This window comes from Hevea brasiliensis, chromosome 6, assembly GCF_030052815.1.
Source record: "Hevea brasiliensis isolate MT/VB/25A 57/8 chromosome 6, ASM3005281v1, whole genome shotgun sequence".
In the NCBI taxonomy this organism is placed as follows: domain Eukaryota; kingdom Viridiplantae; phylum Streptophyta; class Magnoliopsida; order Malpighiales; family Euphorbiaceae; genus Hevea; species Hevea brasiliensis.
Genome location: NC_079498.1, coordinates 42,546,393 through 42,555,693, shown reverse-complemented (window position 1 = coordinate 42,555,693; position 9,301 = coordinate 42,546,393).

The window sequence follows — 9,301 nt, the reverse complement described above, 5'->3', positions numbered from 1 at the left end:
CAATTAAGAGGATTAGAACCACACTTAAGACAACTAGATAAGCCCTGAACACAAATAATTAGTAATTATCAATTAGTTAAGTATAAATAAGAAAAACAGAACATAAGAAGTTAAACGAGCCGAAAGTCACAGTGATGGGTGACCTTCTCGGGAAGGATTACGAAGTCGATTTAAACTCAAATTTCGAACTGTAAAATGTGACGCTACGGTCCTTCGGACTATTATGAACACAGTGGAAAAGAGAAAATCACGAAAAAGAATTGTTAAGCCAGTAAAATTATTAGGTCAGGTATTCGGAAGAAATGTTGAATTATTTGCAAACCGGGTTGAAACGGCGAGGGGCAATTTGGTCAATTTACCCCTTGAGCTGACTCCTGACTTAACTGTCCAATAAAATCGGAGAAAAGAAAATTTCAGAATCGGGAATTAAATTAAAGAACTAAGGGAAAAATAAATAAAAAAAAAAGAAAAAAAGGAAAAGTAGAAATTGGTGACATCATGCATGACATCATGCATAATGTCATAAACAGTAATAAAAAAAAATAATAATAAAATTTAGATAAATTGTGGTCTTCCTAAAACACAAAAAAGAAAAGAAAAGAGAAAAAAAAAAATAAAAGTCTTCTTCTTCACTAGCCTTGCGGCCACCATTCTCTCTCCCTCTCCCTCACCAAAACACCATGGAAGCTTGCACTCAAGCTTTTGAACCCACCAATTAAACCCTAAATTTCCTAAATTTCTCTATTAGAACTTGATAACCTAACTTGAGAAAAAACTTGAGCAAGAAAGAAAAAAGAAAAGAAGAAGGGAATTGAAGATTGAAAATCAAAGTTTGAGTCCATTTCTTAGTTTAATCTCTATGTTTTTTTGTTCAAGTAGCTTAGAAATTAACTAAAAATAAAAAGACATAATTGTAAGAGGACTAGAGGAAAAATTCAGCCAGCTAGGGTTGTGATGATAATGTATGAATTTGATTGAATAAATAGTGTAGGTAAGCTTGCATAGAAGTAATGCTAGTATTCTTGAAATTAGTTAAATATAACAAATATGTGAATTAGGATTTGGCACCTAGGGTTTTGGGATGAAAAATGTGAGAAATTGTTAAATGATGTGTTTGACCTAGTTTGAGCTGAGAAAAGGTCATTTGTGACCAACTAGAGTATGTTAGAAGTGTTGGAACCAAATGCAAATTCGGATTGCTTAGTGTCGTGCTGCAGACAGTAGGACTAAGGTCCCTTTTAAGGACCAAAACTGAAAATTTACAAGTCCAATTGGTGTGAGGCCAATTGGGAATGAAAATAGACACAAAATGGAACATTTTTTATTCAGGAATCATGCCCAAAAAGTGACCAAAATCTAGTGAACAAATTGAGCAAATCCGAAATTGGCAATCTGACCTGTACCAAAAATGACCAAATGAACAGTATTTGTTCATTTGGCCATAACTTGGGCTAGGCAGGTCTAAATGACCTGAAATTTTACCAGTGGAAATCTAAGATATAGACCTAAAAATTTCATGAAGAACAAAAACCCATATTATGCCCTTAACCAAGTCATTTAGCCACAAAAATTTGGTGACCTAAAACTGCCAGAACCAATTAGGTGCCTAGAAAATCTGGGTTAAGTCCAATCTGGCAGCCATGTTTAAATGGCTATAACTTGAGCTACAAAACTCCAAATGGAGTGATTTAAAAAGGGAAATAAAGTTAAAACAATAAGGAACAACTTCTATGAAGAAACCTAAGTCAAATTCTAACAGCAACATGACCAATGGAATAGTACAAAACAGGACACCAAAATTAAAAAATTTGCAATTTTACCTAAAAGACTTTAAATTTGAGAAAAGCAGCCAAAACCAACAAATTAGGGAACCAAAATGTGGCATGTGGGTGAAGTTGGAATTTCCATACCTATTAAGCCTTAGAAAGTCAATAAATTGACTTGAATAGTATCATGAATAGTAACCCCAAAACACAAATTTTAAAGAACGTCAAGTTTAGCACATTAGAGCTAGGCAAAAGTGAATTTAAATTTATTTTTGGATTTATGCTAAGTTATGATACTGAAACACTGTGAAACTGTGTGTTTCAGTGGAAAAGAATACCGAGAAGGAACCCGAGGTGTCGAGTCAAGGCCAAAAGGCGACTCATATAAGGTTTGTGCACAACATCAATATGCTTTAAAAATTCATTTTCAAAGTGCATGAAATGTGTATTATGATTTTGCTTTAAATTGTTGAAAGTTTATTTGTGTATGTTTGAAATGGAAATAAATGTTTAGTAAATTATTAAGATAAGTTTTGAAACCACAGTTTCATGACCATATATTTGAACACCTCACTAGCATGACTAGTGGGGGAAATCAGTTTCGAATTTTGATTCCTTCTCTGGCTGAAGTGTTGAGGTGTGTACCAGTAGAAGAAGAAAAAGAATGGGTTCCCATATATTTGAGCTAGCTAGCCTTATGATGTGACTTCTCCTTAGCCTCTGGCTATTGAGATTATATTTGTTTCGAATGGCATGATATAACTGTGTGTTTTTATGAAATTTGTTTTGAGACTTTTGAAAGGAAATTGTTTGGATTAAAATTTTATAAGTCATGTTTTGAATGTAATGCTCATGTTTAATTTAAATTTTGAACAAATATGATTTAAATTCCGTATAAAGATTATTTTAGTATGTTGTGCACCACTTAGTCCTAGTACTCAACGATGGCTGTTATTGCTGTCGTAGATATAGAGATTAGAGGAGCAGCAAAGTAAGCTGATGAGGATTGAGGAGCTACCTGCCTTGAAGTCTATCGGGTATATTTTATACCGTGATTGTAAAAATTTATTTTGATGTATGTAATGTATGTTGATGTATGGACATGTAAAATTGGTTATGAGCAATTGTATAAAGCTTGTAATAAATTTTGGTTTAGATTTCTCTTAATATAAATTTTTGTAATGATGTATATAAATTGTTTTATCTTTAAAGAAATATCAATGAAAGTATTTTGTTTTAATGTGAATAGAATTGGTTAATAGTATTTTGATGATTGTTGAATTTTAGAAATTGAGAAATAATGTTGAAATTTGTTAGGATTGGTTGTGGAATTGATGAAGCAGTTGAGATAAATCATAGGAAGTTCTTTTTTACAGGTATTTGAAGAACTATTTTCTCAAAATACAGACGGCACTCTGCCGAAATTTTTATAAATATTGCGGAAAAATAAAATGAGACAAAAATTTTTACTAGTTTTAAAACTTCGAATAAATGATTTTAATATCCATTAGAAAATGCTCACCACTTATAAAAGTAAGAAAATTATTTTAAAATCCCTTGTAGGGTACTTAATGAGTTATCGGTAGGTAAAGTTCGGTAGTTTATTAGGTATTCTATGGGATCATGTTATGCCTTACAGAGGGGTAAGGTATGACACTCTGAGTAGGCGAACCTCTAAATTTCTTACTAGGGGCAGAAGATGTACCAGTCTGACCCTGACCTCTTTTCTGTTGTCTATCCCTTCTGTTCTGCTCATTCATTCTAACTTTTTCAACCTTTAGTGTGGCTTCCACTAACTTGGCAAACTCTGTAATCGCCAAGGCTATAATCATTACTTTAATGCTATCATTGAGCCCTTCCTCAAATCTCCTGCATCTCTCGGCCTCATTAGGGACTATTTCTCTCCCATAGCGGCTTAGTCTGACAAATTCTCTTTCATATTCAACCACTGTCAGCTGTCTCTGTCGTAGGGTAATAAATTCCCATCTTCTCTCTTCCAGGTATACACTGCCCACATACTTCTTTCTGAACTCAGTGAGAAAGAAATCCCAAGTTACTTGCTCTAGTGGCACCTCACTAGTCACTGTATCCCACCATTGGTATGCATTATCTTGTAGTAGTGATACAACAGCTTCCAAACTCTGCTCTGGAGTACAGTGAAGTTGTTTCAAAACTCTTCCGATTCTGTCCAACTAGTTTTCACCTGTGACAGAATCATCTTCCCTTTTTCTTAGAAAATCCACCGCTCCAAACTTCCTGAGTTTCTCCAAATGAGATGTTTGATGTGGAGGTGGTGGTGGTGGCATAACTCCTACCATCTATCTAAAGAATTCAGCCATTTGCTGAAATGTGGCTGGTGGAGGATGTACCGGTGTCTCAGGTATGGGTGGAGCAGGTTCCCTCCTGTCTCCTGGTTCAGTCATAGATGAAGCATGACTCTCCACCTCCACATCAACCGCTCTCTGCGATGTGGAGTCCATATTCTGATCAAAATAACAAATCAAAAGATCTGCATCAGAGTCATCATAGCACTTACAATGCAATGCATGATATGTAATCTATCTAGGTCCAGAAATGCCTAAACCATACTTTGATACCACTAAATGTAACACCCCTCACCCGTCTATGGTATAGCCGAGTAAGGCATGCTACACGGCGTGCCGGAGCACCTAGTCTGTGATTATCTCATTTCCTGAACTCAATTTGATTTTAAGAAGTCTTTTATGTAATATTCATATCATGTTGATACTATTTTCATACTTTAATAAAATCAGTGTTTCAAAAATGGTAATGAAAATTTGGCAATGTGTCGTCTGTATTTCGGACAAACTTTCCTTCCAAACCTGTTAAAAACTATTCAATATGATAATATCAAAATCTCAACTATTTCACAGTCTCGATTTCTCAGTAAAGTCAATAGACTTTCACAGTCATTAAACAGTTCCATAATACAGTCAAGTATAATTTAAATATATCCAGAAAATCTCCATGTTATTTATATATGTACAAAATATTACAAACTTTAGAGCTTTTATAACATTGCAAAATACAGGGCCGAATTTCAAAAATACAACAGAAGTACAAAATACAAGATATCCTATGTCCTACCATGTATGCAATGCAGTGCAGATGACTTTGGACTCCTGTGCAGATCTGATGTCTCACCCAGTCATAGGTCTGCTGGGCTCCCCAGCTATGTCTCCAATACCTACGCATTACAAAAGCAACGCGCTAAGCAATTATGCTTAGTGGTGCCAAATATAAAGAAATATATTCTAAAATAAAATAAATGAATTGTTTATGAATTTATGACATCGATATTTCTTACAGTTGTTGTTTATATTTTTATTTGCTACTATTTCAATTTTAGCTAATTTTGGTGGTGCTGTATGTCAGAAGACTGGATTTAGCTATTTGAATTTAATAGTGCTTAAATTAACTGCCCATGTAGCCTATACACTGACCAGACTGGATAAATAGATATACTGGCACTGGGTACCTAGTACCTCGGACCGTCACACCATCGGTCACAAAGTGTCTCCCGATGGGCAAACAGTATGGCTAAAAAGCCATATAGTCAATCTGGCAATAAGCCAAGTATAATAACACAATATGTATAGCCGTAGGCTATTAAAGTCACAGTGCAGCATAATATGCCATAAAAACACAGTATGACATAAAGCCATTTACAGAACAGCTGTCAGAATCCTATTGGCATGCCAACCTATCCAAACTAGTTAACTAGGCAAACTAGGGCACATTATAAATTAACTGTTTAATTCTTCAATTTTTAGAGTTTGCTAGTTATCATGTAATTCACAAGTCAATGTAAATGTTGACCTTTTTAGGTACTATGGATAAGTTAATTCTAGCATCAACATGTCACAAATTGTAATTCAATATGCTACCAATATAGTGCAATTTACCATTTTTACAAGTTGGCATTCATTGCCAAATTACCTCAAGCATCATTGTATGTAAATGTCAAATTCTCAATTTTTGTGTGCTAGATTGGTCTAGCTTAAAGTCCTATTTCTCTTGGTTTTTAGCTTCTGGTCAAACAAGCAAAATTGTAGCTCTATGTCTTATTGCACTTTGGAAAAAATTTCAGGTCATTCTGAATTGTATAGACCAAGATATGGTCAATTTATTAAAGCTGGACAGATTGCACCTTTAGTGCAAAATTTGGTCCATTTTAGGTCTCATTTAGTTCTGGCAGTTTTGGTACCCAAACTTGTGCAAGCTATTTGACTTGGTTCTGGCCATTTATAGACTTTGGTATCTTCATAAGAATTGTAGCTCTATGTCTAAGCTATCCATGGTAAAAATTTCAGGTTAATTGGACCTGTTTTGAGTGAGTTATGGTCATCCCAATGACTACTGTTCATATAGTCAAAAATCTAGGTTTGCAAGGTTGCCATTCCAGATTTGGTCATTTTTAAGGTCAGTTTCAAGGCAGAATTTTGGCAACATTTCTGCATAAAAGTTGGCCTATTTGGTGTCTAGTTTCACCCTCCATTGGCCTCATACCAATTGGGTTTACAATTTTGTGCTTGTGACCTAATTTAGGTGCTGCTAACATACACAACCTGCATTTGAACATCACACTTTCAATTTTGACAATCCTTCTCCTCCCAATGCTTCAATATTCAATCATAGCACTTCTATATATATTGTACACAATTCCAACAAGCATTTTTGGGCAGAATACTCAAGTGTCAATGCACACAATACCCCATTAAAATTCAACATTTACACCCACCCAAATTCAATGTACATTAACACTTATATTATACATACACTTCCATGGCAATTATACAAACTGCCCACAATTCAACACCATCATATTTCATTAATAAACTTTATATTCACACACACAAATTCATGATATTATAGGCTGCCAAACATGATAGTTTTCCAAAGCATCAAAGTCCCATTTTCAAACCCTTAATTCAAGCACTAACATGCACATTCTTGGACATTAACCTACGACAACTTTTATTTGAGTTAATCAACCTTAATTCCCATCCATTAGAGGTAAGAAAAACTCAACCACAATAAACCTTCATGGCTGCCAAAAATGGACAAGCTCATATCTCACTATTTTTTTTCATTTCTCTTCACCAAACTACTCACCTCAACCTAAACACAAGTTTCACTAAAGCTAGGGAGAAGATTTGGACACTTACCTCTTGAGAGCTTCCTTCAAACTTCACCAAATCTTGTTTTTCTTGTTGCCAATATCTTCCCCAAGATAAGTAGGCAAGTTTTAATGAAGGATCCAAGTGGAAAGGATGGCTTGATCATACACCAATGGAGCTTGCATGTGGGACAGCAATGGTGCTTCCATAGAGGTTCATTCGGCTGGAGAAGATGATGCAGAAACTGAATTGTTTTGTGGACATACACATGTCCTTTAGGTGTTTAAAATACCCCTTAATGCTCCAATCACTTTTAATTAAGTTATTTTATATGTTAAGATTTTAATTATTCAATTTATACCCCATTTCTTGCACTATTCGTATAATATATCTCATTTTAATTTTTCATGACATTTTCTGTAACACCCTCCCGGTAGCAACTCCGTACATTCTACTGTTCCAGTGACCGGTGTCGGTCCGGACAGCTAGAACGTCCGGAAAAATATTTAAACTAAAGTCAGGAACCATAATTAACTCAAATATTAATAAGAAAAATTTAGTAAAAATTTTAGAAATAAAATACAACCAAGTTAAATGAGCCGGTGTGCCCAAGGGTAATCGAGAGGGAGGAAGTTGCGGTTCTCGCAACGAGGAGCCTTAGACCCGAGGGAAAAATTATAAAATAATTTTTGGGACTCCAGAAAAGGGTTATTGAGGTTCCCATGGCATTAGAATGCCAAGAAAATACCTAGAAAAAATTTTCAATCGGTACATCCAATTTTGACCCGTTAAGCCAAACGGAGGGCATTTTGGTCATTTCTCCTTCGGAGGTGATTTTTGACCAACTTGTCCAGTTAAGTAAATAATTATTATGAACTAAAATATGAATTAATATTGATGAAAAATGAATTGAAAGTTAGTAGTGATGAAAAGAAAAGAAAAATACAATATATGCAAATTATGACATCAATGTGATGTCATTTAAAATTGGCCACCAATCACATTTAAACTATCATTTATCTAACTAATAAAAGAGGTAAATAAAGACCAAAGGAAAAGAAAAAAACGTGGGCAGCCATCTCCTTCTCCATTTCAGCCACACCATAGCCAAGAAGCAAACCTCCATTTTTCTTCCTCACTTAAGCTTGAAGATCTCTCAAGCCTCACCCCAAAACCCTAAGTTATCTTCACAAAAATTAATCTACACACCCTAAGCAAGCTCTAGGCAGCCACAAAGAAGAGGAATTCTAGAGTTTTCACAAGCTCAATAAGTTGAGCCAAGAGGTTAGTGCTATACTTTCACTCTCACTCCTTTAATCCTTGTTAGAGCATCATTTTAAGTTAAGAAATTGTAAGAAAATGAAGTAAATTATATATGTTAGGGCATCTTCAAATTTTCGGCAGTCCTAAGGAAGGATGAGTTTGATTGTTTAAATGAATTTAGAGTGGATAGAAATGATGTTTAAGGTATGAATATGCATGGATGTTGAACTAGTGTGCTAATTGAGGTTTATGGGTAAATTGAATTGGACCTTAGGGTTTTGAGAAGTAAAAATTGAATTGGCTTATCAAACTGTTAAAGAACACTCTAATGGTCAATAAGTGACCATTTGAGGTATGTTGACCATAAATTGGACTGAAAAATAGTATGGCAAAGTGAAGGTGTAATCTGCCCTAGGACAGCAGCAATGGACTGAAATTTCAGTCCAATTACACAGCCATAACTTTGGCTGTGTTAGTCCAATTTGTGTTTGGCCAATTGGACATGAAACTAGGCTTACAATGGCACATTTTTTCTGAAGAAACCATGCCCAAAAGACCAAAGCAAGAGGACCAAAACTTGGCCCCAATCCGGATACCCTGCAACTGATTCTGCAGAATTGACCAAATGAACAGTAACTGTTCATTTGGCCATAACTCACTGTAGATATGGTCAATTGACCTAAAATTTTTACAGCAACAAGTTAAGACATAGACAAACAACTTTAATGAAGGAACCTCCCCCAAATTATGGCTAGAACCTAACCCAAATGGCAGTGGCAGTCACTGTTCATGTTACTGTAGATATGGTAATTTCTGCAGAATGGAAATCCGGCCAGCTGTGGTTTTTGGACCATATCTGGAGCTACAAAACTCCAAATGGAGTGATTCAAAAAAGGAAATTCAACTAGACAAAATAAGGAACAACTTTCATGTTTGCCATTTCTTCAAATTTCCACTGTAACAGTGTTTAATGGAATAGTGAACTTAGACTCAAAAACTGAAATTTTCTGCCCTCTTGGTTTTAAGTTAGAAATGGTAATGGTGACCAATTCTAACAAGTTTTAAATGTAAAATGTGGTATGTTGGGAGTGCCAAAGTCAATGTACACATTTTCTATCCAAAAGTCAACAT